The sequence below is a fragment of the Callospermophilus lateralis genome, unplaced genomic scaffold, assembly GCF_048772815.1.
Source record: "Callospermophilus lateralis isolate mCalLat2 unplaced genomic scaffold, mCalLat2.hap1 Scaffold_109, whole genome shotgun sequence".
In the NCBI taxonomy this organism is placed as follows: domain Eukaryota; kingdom Metazoa; phylum Chordata; class Mammalia; order Rodentia; family Sciuridae; genus Callospermophilus; species Callospermophilus lateralis.
Window position 1 is genome coordinate 3,287,397 of NW_027511135.1, and position 19,051 is coordinate 3,306,447.

General features: G+C 58.0%; 1 long non-coding RNA gene across 1 annotated transcript in view; it reads left to right on the forward strand.

The window, feature by feature from the left end:
• Positions 1–472: 472 nt before the first annotated feature.
• LOC143386361 (uncharacterized) overlaps positions 473–19,051 on the forward strand; it is a 49,147-nt gene continuing 30,568 nt past the window's right edge. The window contains exon 1 of the long non-coding RNA XR_013089572.1: positions 473–583. This is a non-coding gene — a long non-coding RNA (uncharacterized LOC143386361). The remainder of the gene's footprint in view (positions 584–19,051) is intronic.

The window sequence follows — 19,051 nt, forward strand, 5'->3', positions numbered from 1 at the left end:
AGACAGCTCTAAGGAGGAAGAGGAGCAGTTTCACTCCTTGCCAGGTGCACTGGAGGTGAGGACAGCACAGGCCTGTCCATCAGGGCACCTGTGGCTTCTACACCCTCCCCCAGCATGACTCTTCTGTGCTGGGGGAGGGCGTACAGAAGGTCACCTGGGTTCATGGGTCACCACTGGGCTGGGTAGAGAGTACAGGGAAGGTCTCCTGGGGGTCATGGGTCTCCAAATGAGCCAAGGGACAGCACTGGACTGGGCAGGGAGTGCACAGAAGGTCACCTGGGGTTATGGGTAACCACTGGGCTGGGCAGGGAGTGCAGAGGAGGTCTCCTGGGGGCCATGGGACAGAACTGGGCTGGGTAGGGAGTGCAGAGGAGGTCTCCAAATGAGCCAAAGGACAACACAGGGCTGGGCAGGGAGTGTAGAGGAGATCTCCAAATGAGGCATGGTGTATCTGGTGTAGGAAGCAAGCAAAGATGACGAAGGAGAGGATGGGGACAGAGTTCCTGGAGGACCTCAGCGGAAGAAGAATGAGTCTGTTCCTGTGACCCTGGCCATGATGGAGAAATGGAAGCAGTCTGCAAAGGTGAGAAGAAGGAGTGTGGTCTGAGCAGCTGGACCCCGCCATGTGACAGCATTGGACTGGGCAGGGAGAACACAGGAGGTCTCCTGAGGGCCATGGGACAACACTGGGCTGGGCAGGGAGTACAGAGGAGGTCTCCTGGGGGCCATGGGACAGCACTGGGCTGGGCAGGGAGTGCACAGGATGTCTCCTGGGGGCCATGGGACAGCACTGAGCTGGGCAGGGAGTGCACAGGAGGTCTCCTGGGGGCCATGGGACAGCACTGGGCTGGGTAGGGAGTGCAGATGAGGTCTCCTGCAGGCCATGGGTAAGCACTGGGCTGGGCAGAGAGTACAGAGGAGGTCTCCTGAAGGCCATGGGACAGCACTGGGCTGGGCAGGGGGTGCACAGAAGGTCACCTGGGTTCATGGGTCACCACTGGGCTGGGTAGAGAGTACAGGGAAGGTCTCCTGGGGGTCATGGGTCAACACTGGGCTGGACAGAGAGTGCAAAGAAGGTAACCTGGGGTCATGGGTCACCACTGGGCAGGGTAGAGAGTGCAGAGAAGGTCTCCTGGGGGCCATGGGACAGCACTGGGCTGGGCAGGGAGTGCACAGAAGGTCACCTGGGGTCATGGGTCATTACTGGGCTGGGCAGGGAGGGCAGAGGAGGTCTCCTGGGGGCCATGGAACAGCACTGGAATGCGCAGGAAGTGCAGAGGAGGTCTCCAGGGGGCCATGGGACAGCACTGGTCTGGGCACAGAGTACAGAGGAGGTCTCCTGGGAGCCATGGGGAAGCACTGGGCTGGGCAGGGAGTGCAGAGTAGGTCTCCAAATGAGCCATGGGACAGCACTGGACTGGGCAGGGAATGCACAGAAGGTCACCTGGGGTCATGGGTCATGACTGGGCTGGGCAGGGAGTGCAGAGGTCTCCTGGGGGCCATGGGACAAAACTAGGCTCGGCAGGCAGTGCAGAGGAGGTCTCCAAATGAGCCATGGGACAGCACTGGGCTGTGCAGGGAGTACAAGGCAGGTCCCCTGGGGGTCATGGGACAGCGCTGGGCTGGGCAGGGAGTGCAGAGGAGGTCTCCTGGGGGCCATGGGACTGCACTGGGCTGGGCAGGGAGTGTACAGAAGGTCACCTGGGGAAATGGGTCACCACTGGGCTGGGTAGAGAGTGCAGAGAAGGTCTCCTGGGGGTCATGGGTCACCACTGGGCTGGGCTGAGAGTGCACAGAAGGTCATTGGTGTCATGGGTCACTACTGGGCTGGGTAGAGAGTGCAGAGAAGGTCTCCTGGGGGCCATGGGATAGCCCTGGGCTGGGCAGGGAGTGCAGAGGAGGTCTCCTGGGGGGCATGGGACAGCACTGGGCTGGGCAGGGAGTACAAGGCAGGTCTCCTGGGGGCCATGGGACAGCTCTGTGTTGGGCAGGGAGGACAGAGGAGGTCTACTGGAGGTCATGGTACTGCACTGGGCTGGGCAGAGTGTACAGAGGTGGTCTCCTGGGGGCCATGGGAGAGCACTGGTCTGGGCAGGGAGTGCAGAGGAGGTTTCCAAATGAGCCATGGGACAGCACTGGGCTGGGTAGAGAGTGCAGAGGAGGTCTCCTGGGGGCCATGGGACAGCACTGGGCTGGACAGGGAGTAGAAGGCAGGTCTCCTGGGGGCCATGGGACAGTGCTGGGATGGGCAGGGAGTGCAGAGGAGGTCTCCTGGGGGCCATGGGACTGCACTGGGCTGGGCAGAGTGTAGAGAGGAGGTCTCCTGTGGGCAATGGGACAGCGTTGGGCTTGGCAGGGAGTGCAGAGCAGGTCTCCAAATGAGCCAAGGGACAGCACTGGACTCGGCAGGGAGTGCACAGAAGGTCACCTGGGGTTATGGGTAACCACTGGGCTGGGCAGGGAGTGCAGAGGAGGTCTCCTGGGGGCCATGGGACAGACCTGGGCTGGGTAGGGAGTGCAGAGGAGGTCTCCAAATGAGCCAAGGGACAACACGGGGCTGGGCAGGGAGTGTAGAGGAGGTCTCCAAATGAGGCATGGGACAGCACTGGGCTCGGCAGGGAGTGCAGAGGAGGTCTCCTTGGGGCCATGGGATAGCACTGGGCTGGGCATGGAGTACAAGGCAGATCTCCTGGGGGCCAAGGTACAGCACTGGGCTGGGCAGGGAGTGCAGAGGAGGTCTCCTGGGGGCCATGGGACAGCACTGGTCTAAGCAGACAGTACAGAGGAGGTCTCCTGGGGTCCGTGGGACAGCACTGGGCTGGGCAGGGAGTGCAGAGGAGGTCTCCTGGGGGCTATGGGACAGCACTGGGCTGAGCAGAGAGTACAGAGGAGGTCTCTTGGGGTCCATGGGACAGCACTGGTCTGGGCAGGGAGTGCAGTGAAGGTCACCTGGGCGCCATGGGACAGCACTGGGCAGAGGAGAGAGTACAGAGGAGGTCTCCTGGGGTCCATGGGACAGCACTGGGCTGGGAAGGGAGTGCAGAGGAGGTCTATGGGGGCCACGGGACAGCAGTGGGCTGGGCACGGAGTGAAGAGGAGGCCTCCTGGAAGCGATGGGACAGCACTGGGCTGGCAGGGAGTAGAAGGTAGGTCTCCTGGGGGCCATGGGACAGCACTGGGCTGGGCAGGGAGTGCAGAGGAGGTCTCCAAATGAACCAAGGGACAGCTCGGGTTGGGCAGGGAGTTCAGAGGAGGTCTCCAAATGAGTCATGGGACAGCACTGGGCTGGGCAGGGAGTGCAGAGGAGGTCTCCTGGGGTCCATGGGACAGCACTGGACTGGGCAGGGAGTACAATGCAGGTCTCCTGGGGGCCATGGGACAGCACTGGGCTGGGCAGGGAGTGCAGAGGAGGTCTCCTGGGGGCCATGGGACAGCATGGGGCTGAGCAGAGAGTACAGAGGAGGTCTCCTTGGGTCCATGGGACAGCACTGGGCTGGGCAGGGAGTGCAGTGAAGGTCACCTGCGCGCCATGGGACAGCACTGGGCTGAGCAGAGAGTACAGAGGAGGTCTCCTGGGGTCCATGGGACAGCACTGGGCTGGGATGGGAGTGCAGAGGAGGTCTTCTGGGGGCCACGGGACAGCAGTGGGCTGGTCACGGAGTGAAGAAGAGGCCTCCTGGCAGCCATGGGACAGCACTGGGCTGGGCATAGAGTACAGAGGAGGTCTCCTGGGGGCCATGGGACAGCTCTGGGCAGGGCAGGGAGTGCAGAGGAGGTCTCCTGGCGGCCATGGGACTCCACTGGGGTGGCCAGGGAGTACAAGGCAGGTTGCCTGGGTGCCATGGGACAGCGCTGGGATGGGCAGGGAGTGCAGACGAGTTCTCCACATGAGCCATGGGACAGCATTGGGATGGGCAGGGTGTGCAGAGGAGGTCTCCTGGGGGCCATGGGACAGCACTGGGCTGGGCAGAGACTACAGAGGAGGTCTCTTGGGGCAATGGGACAGCAATGGGCTGGACAGGGAGTGCAGAGGAGGTTTCCAAATAAGCCATGGGAAAGGACATGGCTGGGCAGGGAGTGCACAGGAAATCTCCTGGGCACCACGGGACAGCACTGGGCTGGGCAGGGAGTGCAGTGAAGGTCACTGGGGCGCCAAGGGACAGCACTGGGCTGGGCAGAGAGTACAGAGGAGGTCTTTTGGGGGCCCCGGGACAGTATTGGGCTTGTCAGGGAGTTCTGAGGAGGTCTCCTGGTGGCCATGGGACAGTACAGGGCTGGGCAGAGAGTACAGAGGAGGTCTTCTGGGGGCCATGGGACAGCACTGGGCTAAGCAGCGAGTACAGAGGAGGTCTCCTGGGGTCCATGGGACAGCACTAGGCTTGGCAGGGAGTGCAGAGGAGGTCTTCTGGGGGCCACGGGACAGCACTTGGCTGGGCAGGGAGTTCTGAGGAGGTCTTCTGGCGGCCATGGGACAGCACTGGGCTGGGCATAGAGTACAGAGGAGGTCTCCTGGGGGCCATGGGACAGACCCGGGCTGGGTAGGGAGTGCAGAGGAGGTCTCCAAATGAGCCAAGGGACAACACGGGGCTGGGAAGGGAGTGTAGAGGAGGTCTCCAAATGAGGCATGGGACAGCACTGGGCTTGGCAGGGAGTGCAGAGGAGGTCTCCTTGGGGCCATGGGATAGCACTGGGCTGGGCATGGAGTATAAGGCAGATCTCCTGGGGGCCAAGGTACAGCACTGGGCTGGGCAGGGAGTGCAGAGGAGGTCTCCTGGGGGCCATGGGACAGCACTGGTCTAAGCAGACAGTACAGAGGAGGTCTCCTGGGGTCCGTGGGACAGCACTGGGTTGGGCAGGGAGTGCAGAGGAGGTCTTCTGGGGGCCATGGGACAGCACTGGGCTGGGCAGGGACTGCAGAGGAGGTCTCCTGGCGGCCATGGGACAGCACTGGGCTGAGCAGGGAGTGCAGAGGAGGTCTCCTGGCGGCCATGGGATAGCACTGGGGTGGCCAGGGAGTACAAGGCAGGTCTCCTGGGGGCCATGGGACAGAACTGGGCTGGGCAGGGAGTGCAGAGGAGTTCTCCAAATGAGCCAAGGGACAACACGGGGCTGGGCAGGGAGTGTAGAGGAGGTCGCCAAATGAGCCATGGGACAGCACTGGGCTCGGCAGGGAGTGCAGAGGAGGTCTCCTTGGGGCCATGGGATAGCACTGGGCTGGGCATGGAGTCCAAGGCAGATCTCCTGGGGGCCATGGTACAGCACTGGGCTGGGCAGGGAGTGCAGAGGTCTCCTGGGGGCCATGGGACAGCACTGGTCTAAGCAGACAATACAGAGGAGGTCTCCTGTGGTCCCTGGGACAGCACCGGGCTGGGCAGGGAGTGCAGAGGAGGTCTTCTGGGGGCCACGGTACAGCACTGGGCTGGGCACGGAGTGCAGAGGAGGCCTCCTGGCGGCCATGGGACAGCACTGGGCTTGGCACAGAGTAGAGAGGAGGTCTCTTGCGGGCCATGGGACAGCAATGGGCTGGCCAGGGAGTGTAGAGGAGGTCTCCAAATAAGCGATGGGAAAGGACCTGGCTGGGCAGGGAGTGCAGAGGAAATCTCCTGGGGGCCATGGGACAGCACTGGGCTGGGCAGGGAGTGCAGTGAAGGTCACCTGGGCGCCATGGGATAGCACTGGGCTGGGCAGGGAGTACAGAGGAGGTCTCATGGGGCCATGTGACAGCACTGGGCTGGGCAGAGAGTACCGAGGAGGTCTCCTCAGGGCCATGGGACAGCACTGGGCTGGGCAGGGAGTGCAGAGGAGGTCTCTTGGCGGCCATGGGACAGCACTCGGATGGCCAGGGAGTACAAGGCAGGTCTCTTGGGGGCCATGGGACAGCACTGGGCTGGGCAGGGAGTGCAGAGGAGGTCTCCAAATAAGCCATGGGAAAGGACTGGGCTGGGCAGGGAGTGCAGAGGAAATCTCCTGGGGGCCACGGGACAGCAATGGGCTGGGCAGGGAGTGCAGTGAAAGTCACCTGGGCGCCATGGGACAGTACTGGGCTGGGCAGGGAGTGCAGAGGAGGTTTCCTGGGGGCCATGGGACAGCACTGGGCTGAGCAGGGAGTACAGAGGCGGTGTCCTGGTTGCCATGGGACAGCACTGGGCTGGCAGGGAGTAGAAGGTAGGTCTCCTGGGGGCCATGGGACAGCACTGGGCTGGGCAGGGAGTGCAGAGGAGGTCTCCAAATGAACCAAGAAACAGCTCGGGTTGGGCAGGGAGTCCAGAGGAGGTCTCCAAATGAGCCATGTGACAGCACTGGGCTGGGCAGGGAGTGCAGAGGAGGTCTCCTGGGGTCCATGGGACAGCACTGGACTGGGCAGGGAGTACATGGCAGGTCTTCTGGGGGCCATGGGACAGCACTGGGCTGGGCAGGGAGTGCAGAGGAGGTCTCCTGGGGGCTATGGGACAGCACTGGGCTGAGCAGAGGAGGTCTCTTGGGGTCCATGGGACAGCACTGGGCTGGGCAGGGAGTGCAGTGAAGGTCACCTGGGCGCCATGGGACAGCACTGGGCTGAGCAGAGAGTACAGAGGAGGTCTCCTGGGGTCCATGGGACAGCACTGGGCTGGGAAGGGAGTGCAGAGGAGGTCTCCTGGGGGCTATGGGACAGCACTGGGCTGAGCAGAGAGTACAGAGGAGGTCTCTTGGGGTCCATGGGACAGCACTGGGCTGGGCAGGGAGTGCAGTGTATGTCACCTGGGCGCCATGGGACAGCACTGGGCTGAGCAGAGAGTACAGAGGAGGTCTCCTGGGGTCCATGGGACAGCACTGGGCTGGGAAGGGAGTGCAGAGGAGGTCTATGGGGGCCACGGGACAGCAGTGGGCTGGGAACGGAGTGAAGAGAAGGCCTCCTGGCAGCCATGGGAGAGCACTGGGCTGGCAGGGAGTAGAAGGTAGGTCTCCTGGGGGCCATGGAACAGCACTGGGCTGGGCAGGGAGTGCAGAGGTGGTCTCCAAATGAACCAAGGGACAGCTCGGGTTGGGCAGGGAGTTCAGAGGAGGTCTCCAAATGAGTCATGGGACAGCACTGGGCTGGGCAGGGAGTGCAGAGGAGGTCTCCTGGGGTCCATGGGACAGCACTGGACTGGGCAGGGAGTACAAGGCAGGTCTTCTGGGGGCCATGGGACAGCACTGGGCTGGGCAGGGAGTGCAGAGGAGGTCTCCTGGGGGCCATGGGACAGCACTGGGCTGAGCAGGGAGTACAGAGGAGGTCTCCTGGGGTCCATGGGACAGCCTTGGGCTGGGCAGGGAGTGCAGTGAAGGTCACCTGCGCTCCATGGGACAGCACTGGGCTGAGCAGAGAGTACAGAGGAGGTCTCCTGGGGTCCATGGGACAGCACTGGGCTGGGAAGGGAGTGCAGAGGAGGTCTTCTGGGGGCCACGGGATAGCAGTGGGCTGGGCACGGAGTGAAGAGGAGGCCTACTGGCAGCCATGGGACAGCACTGGGCTGGGCAGAGAGTACAGAGGAGGTCTCCTGGGGGCCATGGGACAGTTCTGGGCAGGGCAGGGAGTGCAGAGGAGGTCTCCTGGTGGCCATGGGACTCCACTGGGGTGGCCAGGGAGTACAAGGCAGGTTGCCTGGGTGCCATGGGACAGCGCTGGGCTGGGCAGGGAGTGCAGAGGAGGTTTCCTGGGGACCATGGGACAGCACTGGGCTGAGCAGGGAGTACAGAGGCGGTGTCCTGGTTGCCATGGGACAGCACTGGGCTGGCAGGGAGTAGAAGGTAGGTCTCCTGGGGGCCATGGGACAGCACTGGGCTGGGCAGGGAGTGCAGAGGAGGTCTCCAAATGAACCAAGGGACAGCTCGGGTTGGGCAGGGAGTTCAGAGGAGGTCTCCAAATGAGTCTTGTGACAGCACTGGGCTGGGCTTGGAGTGCAGAGGAGGTCTCCTGGGGTCCATGGGACAGCACTGGACTGGGCAGGGAGTGCAGAGGAGGTCTCCTTGGGGCCATGGGATAGCACTGGGCTGGGCATGGAGTACAAGGCAGATCTTCTGGGGGCCAAGGTACAGCACTGGGCTGGGCAGGGAGTGCAGAGGAGGTCTCCTGGGGGCCATGGGACAGCACTGGTCTAAGCAGACAGTACAGAGGAGGTCTCCTGGGGTCCGTGGGACAGCATGGGGCTGAGCAGAGAGTACAGAGGAGGTCTCCTTGGGTCCATGGGACAGCACTGGGCTGGGCAGGGAGTGCAGTGAAGGTCACCTGCGCGCCATGGGATAGCACTGGGCTGGGCAGGGAGTACAGAGGAGGTCTCATGGGGCCATGTGACAGCACTGGGCTGGGCAGAGAGTACCGAGGAGGTCTCCTCAGGGCCATGGGACAGCACTGGGCTGGGCAGGGAGTGCAGAGGAGGTCTCTTGGCGGCCATGGGACAGCACTCGGATGGCCAGGGAGTACAAGGCAGGTCTCTTTGGGGCCACGGGACAGCACTGGGCTGGGCAGGGAGTGCAGAGGAGGTCTCCAAGTAAGCCATGGGAAGGGACTGGGCTGGGCAGGGAGTGCAGAGGAAATCTCCTGGGGGCCACGGGACAGCACTGGGCTGGGCAGGGAGTGCAGTGAAAGTCACCTGGGCGCCATGGGACAGCACTGGGGTGGGCAGGGAGTGCAGAGGAGGTTTCCTGGGGGCCATGGGACAGCACTGGGCTGAGCAGGGAGTACAGAGGCGGTGTCCTGGTTGCCATGGGACAGCACTCGGCTGGCAGGGAGTAGAAGGTAGGTCTCCTGGGGGCCATGGGACAGCACTGGGCTGGGCAGGGAGTGCAGAGGAGGTCTCCAAATGAACCAAGGGACAGCTCGGGTTGGGCAGGGAGTCCAGAGGAGGTCTCCAAATGAGCCATGTGACAGCACTGGGCTGGGCAGGGAGTGCAGAGGAGGTCTCCTGGGGTCCATGGGACAGCACTGGACTGGGCAGGGAGTACAAGGCAGGTCTTCTGGGGGCCATGGGACAGCACTGGGCTGGGCAGGGAGTGCAGAGGAGGTCTCCTGGGAGCTATGGGACAGCACTGGGCTGAGCAGACAGTACAGAGGAGGTCTCTTGGGGTCCATGGGACAGCACTGGGCTGGGCAGGGAGTGCAGTGAAGGTCACCTGGGCGCCATGGGACAGCACTGGGCTGAGCAGAGAGTACAGAGGAGGTCTCCTGGGGTCCATGGAACAGCACTGGGCTGGGAAGGGAGTGCAGAGGAGGTCTCCTGGGGGCTATGGGACAGCACTGGGCTGAGCAGAGAGTACAGAGGAGGTCTCTTGGGGTCCATGGGACAGCACTGGGCTGGGCACGGAGTGCAGTGTATGTCACCTGGGCGCCATGGGACAGCACTGGGCTGAGCAGAGAGTACAGAGGAGGTCTCCTGGGGTCCATGGGACAGCACTGGGCTGGGAAGGGAGTGCAGAGGAGGTCTATGGGGGCCACGGGCCAGCAGTGGGCTGGGAACGGAGTGAAGAGGAGGCCTCCTGGCAGCCATGGGACAGCCCTGGGCTGGCAGGGAGTAGAAGGTAGGTCTCCTGGGGCCATGGAACAGCACTGGGCTGGGCAGGGAGTGCAGAGGAGGTCTCCAAATGAACCAAGGGACAGCTCGGGTTGGGCAGGGAGTTCAGAGGAGGTCTCCAAATGAGTCATGTGACAGCACTGGGCTGGGCAGGGAGTGCAGAGGAGGTCTCCTGGGGTCCATGGGACAGCACTGGACTGGGCAGGGAGTACAAGGCAGGTCTTCTGGGGGCCATGGGACAGCACTGGGCTGGGCAGGGAGTGCAGAGGAGGTCTCCTGGGGGCCATGGGACAGCACTGGGCTGAGCAGGGAGTACAGAGGAGGTCTCCTGGGGTCCATGGGACAGCCTTGGGCTGGGCAGGGAGTGCAGTGAAGGTCACCTGCGCGCCATGGGACAGCACTGGGCTGAGCAGAGAGTACAGAGGAGGTCTCCTGGGGTCCAAGGGACAGCACTGGGCTGGGAAGGGAGTGCAGAGGAGGTCTTCTGGGGGCCACGGGATAGCAGTGGGCTGGGCACGGAGTGAAGAGGAGGCCTACTGGCAGCCATGGGACAGCACTGGGCTGGGCAGAGAGTACAGAGGAGGTCTCCTGGGGGCCATGGGACAGTTCTGGGCAGGGCAGGGAGTGCAGAGGAGGTCTCCTGGTGGCCATGGGACTCCACTGGGGTGGCCAGGGAGTACAAGGCAGGTTGCCTGGGTGCCATGGGACAGCGCTGGGCTGGGCAGGGAGTGCAGAGGAGGTTTCCTGGGGACCATGGGACAGCACTGGGCTGAGCAGGGAGTACAGAGGCGGTGTCCTGGTTGCCATGGGACAGCACTGGGCTGGCAGGGAGTAGAAGGTAGGTCTCCTGGGGGCCATGGGACAGCACTGGGCTGGGCAGGGAGTGCAGAGGAGGTCTCCAAATGAACCAAGGGACAGCTCGGGTTGGGCAGGGAGTTCAGAAGAGGTCTCCAAATGAGTCATGTGACAGCACTGGGCTGGGCAGGGAGTGCAGAGGAGGTCTCCTGGGGTCCATGGGACAGCACTGGACTGGGCAGGGAGTACAATGCAGGTCTCCTGGGGGCCATGGGACAGCACTGGGCTGGGCAGGGAGTGCAGAGGAGGTCTCCTGGGGTCCATGGGACAGCATGGGGCTGAGCAGAGAGTACAGAGGAGGTCTCCTTGGGTCCATGGGACAGCACTGGGCTGGGCAGGGAGTGCAGTGAAGGTCACCTGCGCGCCATGGGACAGCACTGGGCTGAGCAGAGAGTACAGAGGAGGTCTCCTGGGGTCCATGGGACAGCACTGGGCTGGGATGGGAGTGCAGAGGAGGTCTTCTGGGGGCCACGGGACAGCAGTGGGCTGGTCACGAAGTGAAGAGGAGGCCTCCTGGCAGCCATGGGACAGCACTGGGCTGTGCATAGAGTACTGAGGAGGTCTCCTGGGGGCCATGGGACAGCTCTGGGCAGGGCAGGGAGTGCAGAGGAGGTCTCCTGGCGGCCATGGGACTCCACTGGGGTGGCCAGGGAGTACAAGGCAGGTTGCCTGGGTGCCATGGGACAGCGCTGGGATGGGCAGGGAGTGCAGACGAGTTCTCCACATGAGCCATGGGACAGCATTGGGATGGGCAGGGTGTGCAGAGGAGGTCTCCTGGGGGCCATGGGACAGCACTGGGCTGGGCAGAGAGTACAGAGGAGGTCTCTTGGGGCAATGGGACAGCAATGGGCTGGACAGGGAGTGCAGAGGAGGTTTCCAAATAAGCCATGGGAAAGGACATGGCTGGGCAGGGAGTGCAGAGGAAATCTCCTGGGGACCACGGGACAGCACTGGGCTGGGCAGGGAGTGCAGTGAAAGTCACCGGGGCGCCAAGGGATAGCACTGGGCTGGGCAGAGAGTACAGAGGAGGTCTTTTGGGGGCCCCGGGACAGTATTGGGCTTGGCAGGGAGTTCTGAGGAGGTCTCCTGGCGGCCATGGGACAGCACAGGGCTGGGCAGAGAGTACAGAGGAGGTCTTCTGGGGGCCATGGGACAGCACTGGGCTAAGCAGCGAGTACAGAGGAGGTCTTCTGGGGGCCACGGGACAGCACTTGGCTGGGCAGGGAGTTCTGAGGAGGTCTTCTGGCAGCCAAGGGACAGCACTGGGCTGGGCATAGAGTACAGAGGAGGTCTCCTGGGGGCCATGGGACAGACCTGGGCTGGGTAGGGAGTGCAGAGGAGGTCTCCAAATCAGCCAAGGGACAACACGGGGCTGGGAAGGGAGTTTAAAGGAGGTCTCCAAATGAGGCATGGGACAGCACTGGGCTCGGCAGGGAGTGCAGAGGAGGTCTCCTTGGGGCCATGGGATAGCACTGGGCTGGGCATGGAGTACATGGCAGATCTCCTGGGGGCCAAGGTACAGCACTGGGCTGGGCAGGGAGTGCAGAGGAGGTCTCCTGGGGGCCATGGGACAGCACTGGTCTAAGCAGACAGTACAGAGGAGGTCTCCTGGGGTCCGTGGGACAGCACTGGGTTGGGCAGGGAGTGCAGAGGAGGTCTTCTGGGGGCCATGGGACAGCACTGGGCTGGGCAGGGACTGCAGAGGAGGTCTCCTGGCGGCCATGGGACAGCACTGGGCTGAGCAGGGAGTGCAGAGGAGGTCTCCTGGCCGCCATGGGATAGCACTGGGGTGGCCAGGGAGTACAAGGCAGGTCTCCTGGGGGCCATGGGACAGAACTGGGCTGGGCAGGGAGTGCAGAGGAGGTCTCCAAATGAGCCAAGGGACAACACAGGGCTGGGCAGGGAGTGTAGAGGAGGTCGCCAAATGAGCCATGGGACAGCACTGGGCTCGGCAGGGAGTGCAGAGGAGGTCTCCTTGGGGCCATGGGATAGCACTGGGCTGGGCATGGAGTACAAGGCAGATCTCCTGGGGGCCAAGGTACAGCACTGGGCTGGGCAGGGAGTGCAGAGGAGGTCTCCTGGGGGCCATGGGACAGCACTGGTCTAAGCAGACAGTACAGAGGAGGTCTCCTGGGGTCCGTGGGACAGCACTGGGTTGGGCAGGGAGTGCAGAGGAGGTCTCCAAATAAGCCATGGGACAGCACTGGGCTGGGCAGGGAGTGCAGAGGAAATCTCCTGGGGGCCATGGGACAGCACTGGGCTGGGCAGGGAGTGCAGTGAAAGTCACCTGGGCGCCATGGGACAGCACTGGGCTGGGCAGGGAGTGCAGAGGAGGTTTCCTGGGGGCCATGGGACAGCACTGGGCTGGCAGGGAGTAGAAGGTAGGTCTCCTGGGGGCCATGGGACAGCACTGGGCTGGGCAGGGAGTGCAGGGGAGGTCTCCAAATGAACTAAGGGACAGCTCGGGTTGGGCAGGGAGTTCAGAGGAGGTCTCCAAATGAGTCATGTGACAGCACTGGGCTGGGCAGGGAGTGCAGAGGAGGTCTCCTGGGGTCCATGGGACAGCACTGGACTGGGCAGGGAGTACAAGGCAGGTCTTCTGGGGGCCATGGGACAGCACTGGGCTGGGCAGGGAGTGCAGAGGAGGTCTCCTGGGGCCATGGGACAGCACTGGGCTGAGCAGGGAGTACAGAGGAGGTCTCCTGGGGTCCATGGGACAGCACTGGGCTGGGCAGGGAGTGCAGTGAAGGTCACCTGCGCGCCATGGGACAGCACTGGGCTGAGCAGAGAGTACAGAGGAGGTCTCCTGGGGTCCATGGGACAGCACTGGGCTGGGAAGGGAGTGCAGAGGAGGTCTTCTGGGGGCCACGGGACAGCAGTGGGCTGGGCACGGAGTGAAGAGGCGGCCTCCTGGCAGCCATGGGACAGCACTGGGCTGGGCAGAGAGTACAGAGGAGGTCTCCTGGGGGCCATGGGACAGCTCTGGGCAGGGCACGGAGTGCAGAGGAGGTCTCCTGGCGGCCATGGGACTCCACTGGGGTGGCCAGGGAGTACAAGGCAGGTTGCCTGGGTGCCATGGGACAGCGCTGGAATGGGCAGGGAGTGCAGACGAGTTCTCCACATGAGCCATGGGACAGCATTGGGATGGTCAGGGTGTGCAGAGAAGGTCACCTGGGGGCCATGGGACAGCACTGGGCTGGGCAGGGAGTGCAGAGGAGGTTTCCTGGGGGCCATGGGACAGCACTGGGCTGAGCAGGGAGTACAGAGGCGGTGTCCTGGTTGCCATGGGACAGCACTGGGCTGGCAGGGAGTAGAAGGTAGGTCTCCTGGGGGCCATGGGACAGCACAGGGCTGGGCAGGGAGTGCAGAGGAGGTCTCCAAATGAACCAAGGGACAGCTCTGGTTGGGCAGGGAGTTCAGAGGAGGTCTCCAAATGAGTCATGTGACAGCACTGGGCTGGGCAGGGAGTGCAGAGGAGGTCTCTGAAAGATGAGAGTGATTTATCATTCTTTAAAACCCTTTTTTAAGATGTTGAAGCTCTGCTTCAAGAAAGATAAAACTGTCACTGTCATGTTGTAAGCTGCAACTAGCTCACATACACAAAGGAAATTGCATTAGATTTACCCATCTCTATTTTCTCATCTTGTATAGCAAGATTCTTCAAACAGCAAGTAATCTAACCTGTCAAATATTATGCAATAGATGAATTTCCTGTCATTAGTCAGTTCAGGAACTATTAACTTAGAAGTCCCATGACCAGGGACCTCTGCATTTATTCTATGGAATCAGGACCCCTTGCATTCTTTGCAAGTGTTCATAGAGGAAGAAGAATAATTTTTTTCAGCTATCTGTCTTCAGATACAGACAGAAACTGGCAAGAGAGCTATAGTAAGAAAGGAGGAGAGGCCAGAGGATTTGGAAGCTGACAAGGGAGAGGTAGCTGAGGCCTGAATGTGCAGGATGATGCTTAGGCTTGGGTAGGAGGAATGGGAGTCAAAGGGTGAGAGATGCCCAGAGGCCAGCAGGCAAGAGGGCAGTAGAGAGAGGTAGAAGATGGTTTTTTTTTTTGCGGGGGGGGGGGGGGGCATCTGTGTAGTCTCTAAGGAGCTAGTGGAAAGAGAAGAAAATTCAGATTCACACAGAAAAAAAAAGTAGTGCCTGTGTTATTTCTGTTATTTATAATTAACAACAAATACAAGATGACTTTTTTTTTAAAGAGAGAGGGAGAGAGAGAGAGAATTTTTAATATTTATTTTTTTCTTTTTTGTTTTTGGCGGACACAACATCTTTGTATGTGGTGCTGAGGATCGAACCCAGGCCGCACGCATGCCAGGCAAGCGTGCTACTGCTTGAGCCACATCCCCAACCCAAGGTGACTTTTTTACTTTGGAAAGCTAGCTTTTATTGACTAAGGTCTGCACAACAGTGTTCCAGGAAAGGGTGTGGGAGGGGAGAAACCAGTGTAGAAAGGAGAAGGCAGGACTTCTAGCACTCAGGGTCAACCCTCCCCTTTTCTTGGTCTGTGGGTTAAGGTGGCAGGTAGTGTGGTGTCATGAATGTGGGCAACGGCTGGCTTCTGCCCTTTCAGGAGTCGGGTGGGATTCCTGTTGCATTCCGTGTTCCTTGAGATAAGTGGATCAGCTGGGTCTTGGGAGTCTTTTTTCATTTAATTAATGCTCAGTTAATGTGCCCAAGTTCCCATGATATTATGTTTACTATGCCAGGATGAGAGAGGCATGGCGTCTGCCTTCATGGGAGATCTGGGGCATTTTGGCCCCTGTGCATGATGATGGGAGTTGCTAGAGGTCAGCAGATACTGGATTGTGACCCTGGGACAGGAGCCTGGTAGGAAGAGTGAGGAAAAAGGAAATTTCACCATCCTGCATGGAAGAAGTTGTACCCACCAGGAGGAAACTAGAAGACAGCTGTGGTGGCACATGCCTGTAATTCTGATTACTCAGGAGGCTGAGGCTGGAGGATTGCAAGTTGGAGGCCAACCTTAGCTCAAAAAAAAAAAAAGACTGGGAAATGTAGCTCAGTGCCCCTGGGTTCAATCCCCAGTGCCAAAGAGGAAAAAAAAAAGAAAAAAATGGAAATCTCTTGACTGGTTAGGGTGGTCATAGGGTGGTACTTCTGCGAGTACCATGGAGCTGAGCCCAATGGTGGGAGGTCTCTGGCACAGTGGCTCCATCTGGGCTCACTTGGAGGACCCTGAGGATAGCAATAAGAATTTTGCCTCCCCAATTTCTTTTGGTAAGATGTGATCTGAGTGGTGTTGTCCTTTTCTTCTTTGCCAGTACATGTGATGCTAGGGATGCTGTTGGTCATTGGGTTTCCATTTGAGATGCTTCCTGTGCTTCCCTATGGCTCTTGCAAGGCCCTTGACTACAGGAGCTCAAATGGGTCTGGTAGGCTGTTGCTGTGAAGAGCATGATCTGTAGAGGGGAATGGGCAGTGGGTCCCATTACACTGCTGTCCCTACTGTTTTTGTGGGTATAAAATCTCCAAAAGTGGTGGTGGTTTAAGGGGTGTAAAGGTTTAAAAACAAAAAAGACCCTTTTAGTGAGAACATTAGGGTAGAGAAAGGAAATTGGGAGGGAGAAGAGGAGGACAGAGGGAATCCTGGAGAGTGAAATTGATCAAATGATGTTCAGGTCAGAATTTGACACAATGAAAACCACTGTTCTGTATCAAACACACACACACACACACACACACACACACACACACACACACACGGCCCCTTCTTCCAAACCTGTCTTCCTTGCTAATACAACCTAAAATCTTAATTCACAAAAAACGAGTAGTCAGGTCTTTAATTTTCTCTCTTGGTTTACTTTTTTCTAGGATTTATTCCATATTGATTTTATTAAAACAATTAAATAGAGGCTATTTGGTAGCTGTTTTTTTTTTTTTTTTGTACCAGGATTAAGCCCAGGGGCACTTAACTACTGAGCCTCATCCCCATCCCTTTTTGATATTTTATTTAGAGACTGGGTCTTGCTGAGTTCCTTAGGACCTTGCCAAGTTGTTGAAGCTGGCAAATGTACCACTGTACCCAGCTACTTGGTAATTTCTTATAAAGCCATTCTGTACAGAAAGATTTTAGGATTTGCTGTTTTGATATCCTAATTGGCTATTCAGTTGAAACAATTCTGTGGCAAAGCTCAAAAGCATATTTATTAGAAACTTGATTTCTTTTTTTTAAGTTGTATTTTATTTATTCATTTATTTATCTTTATGTGGTGCTGAGGATCGAACCCAGGGCCTCACACTTGCTAGGCAAGTGCTCTACCACTGAGCCACAACCCTAGCCCATGGAAACTAGATTTCTTTAATTGGAGAGAAAAGATAAACCAAGTAACCAAATAGGATAACAGAATTTTTTTTTAATATATATACTGGGGATTGAACCCAGGGGTGTTATACTACTGAGCCAAAATTTATTTTTGTCTTTTGAGACAGGGTCTTACTAAGTTGCTGAGGGCTTTGATTTTGAATTCAGCCTCCTGAGTTGCTGGGATGACAGATGTACACCACCATGTCTGGCTCTTTTTCTTTCTCATTTAGGGACAGCATCTTGCTAAGTTGCCCAAGCTAGCCTGGAACTTGCCATCTTCCTGCCTCAATTCCCAAATAACTGGGATTACAGGCATGCACCACTGTACCCGGCAGGTAATAGAATCTTGAGGACAGCAGTGGAGTCTGAGGTGAAATGCGAGTGCCTATAAAGTCAGTGTTCCTTAGGCCTGCATACATGTGAGGTGCCATGGTTCTTGTTAGGCCTCCCCTCTTTCTGACTGCTAGGCACTTAGTAAGTAAGGCTTTTTTAGTGTTTGCATCTATATGCTGCAAGTTGGGTGTTCCCTGTGCCTTGGGGTCTGTGTCTGCAGTTGGGAAGACCTTGAGGGCCTCCTTTGACTGTTTTCCTGGTGGGGGCGGGCAAACCTGTCCTGATGTTCTGTTACATGGGGAGGCATGATGGGAAGCTCATTTGCCACTGTAACCCTTAGCTTTCCTGGGTGCTTTTCATGACTTAAAAGCTGAAAGAACAGGCACATTTAAGCCCTCCCTTGCCACTAATGCCCAGAAGTCATAACTATACTGGAAATTAAGAAATTAAGTTCCCTCATTTTTGTATTACTGTAGCCTGCTGTTTTCAACCTTATTAAAGGGTAAATTAAGTTTATAGATTTCAGAAGGCCTTTCTATGTGACTTCTCCCTTAGTGGGAGTGGGGACAAGCCTGTTTTATCTTAAAATTTAATGTAAATTTTATCTTGTACTTGGTAATGTTTCCGACTCTCTTAACATAAGCACCTCTGTCTGCCAGTCGGTTAGTACAGTTGATTTTCCAGAAGCTGCCTGGTGCTTCTCCTGGGCATCCATGCATGGACATGGTGGAGGTGCCAGCTTGGAGGAGCTGAAGTCCTACCCTCTGTGCTGAACTGGAAGGCAGCTTGGGTGGGCCTCGTGGCCTCTGAATTGGTGTCCCCATCTCTAAGAAGAACATCATCTGTTATGAACAAGGTAGCCAGTGAGGCATCCTACAGATGTTAGTTTTCATAGCAATGGGCGAATGAGATGTAGCAGGGGAAGGATGTCACTGTCGTAGTGCAGACAGTGTGCCAGAGCTTGCTGGAAGGGGCACAGGTTTCCTGGGAGGCAGCTGGGGCTCAAAAGTGTTGGATAAGTGGCCCTCCCAGGTAGGGGCAAGGCAGGAGCTGTGGCCCAGGAGGTGTGTGTTTTCCCTGGCATTCTTCATGTCCCCAAGATTTTCCTAAGGATGCTGACTTGTAATTACAGAGAGCTGTAATTGAGAATTATAGGTTGAGTGTTCTTAATCCAGAAATTCACAACCTGAAATCCTCCAAAATCCCAAACTTTTTTTTCATACTGGAGATTGAGTCCAGGGGAGCTCTACCACTGAGCTTTATCCCAAGCCCAACTCCCCTTCTCTCTTTTTTTATTTTGAGACAGAGTCTTGCTGAGTAGCTCAGGCTGGCCTCAAACTTGGCAATCCTGAGTTCCTGGGGTTATAGGTGTGTGCCATTGTACCCAGCCAAATTCAAAACTTTTTGAGTACCAGTATGACTCTACAAATGGAAAATTCCACTCCTGACTTGATGTCACTGGTCATAGGCAAGACAGGCATATTGTGTAGAATTATCTTCAAGTTATGTGTAAAGGATGTGTATCAAACATAAATGAATTTCATGATTAAACTTAGGTCCCATCCCCAGGTATCTCATTATGCATATGCAAATATTCCAAAATCCAAAAATATCAGAAATTTAAAAGACTGATGGTATTTCGGAGAAAGGATATTCAACCTGTATTTAATCAAAACTTTTTTTTGAGAACTTCCTATATAATAGGGGTTATATTATTGGTTGCTAAAGCTAAAAAAGTCAAGGAAGATGCTATCCTTCCTCCAGGTGCTTTCATGTTATGACTGAGCCAGAAAAGTGATTTGATTATAGCGTGGTGCAGGGGGTGACATGACAGGAGGATGGGTATGGTGGGGTTTCAGGGTGCCACACAGTCTGGACCATAGGTACTCATTAAGGATGAGCCTGAGCAAGCCTGTGGAGGGGAGTGTGGCTGGCAGAGTCTGGGTCTTAGGGACCACGGGTGGCTGTTGTTCAGGGGTATGAGCAATGGAGCAGG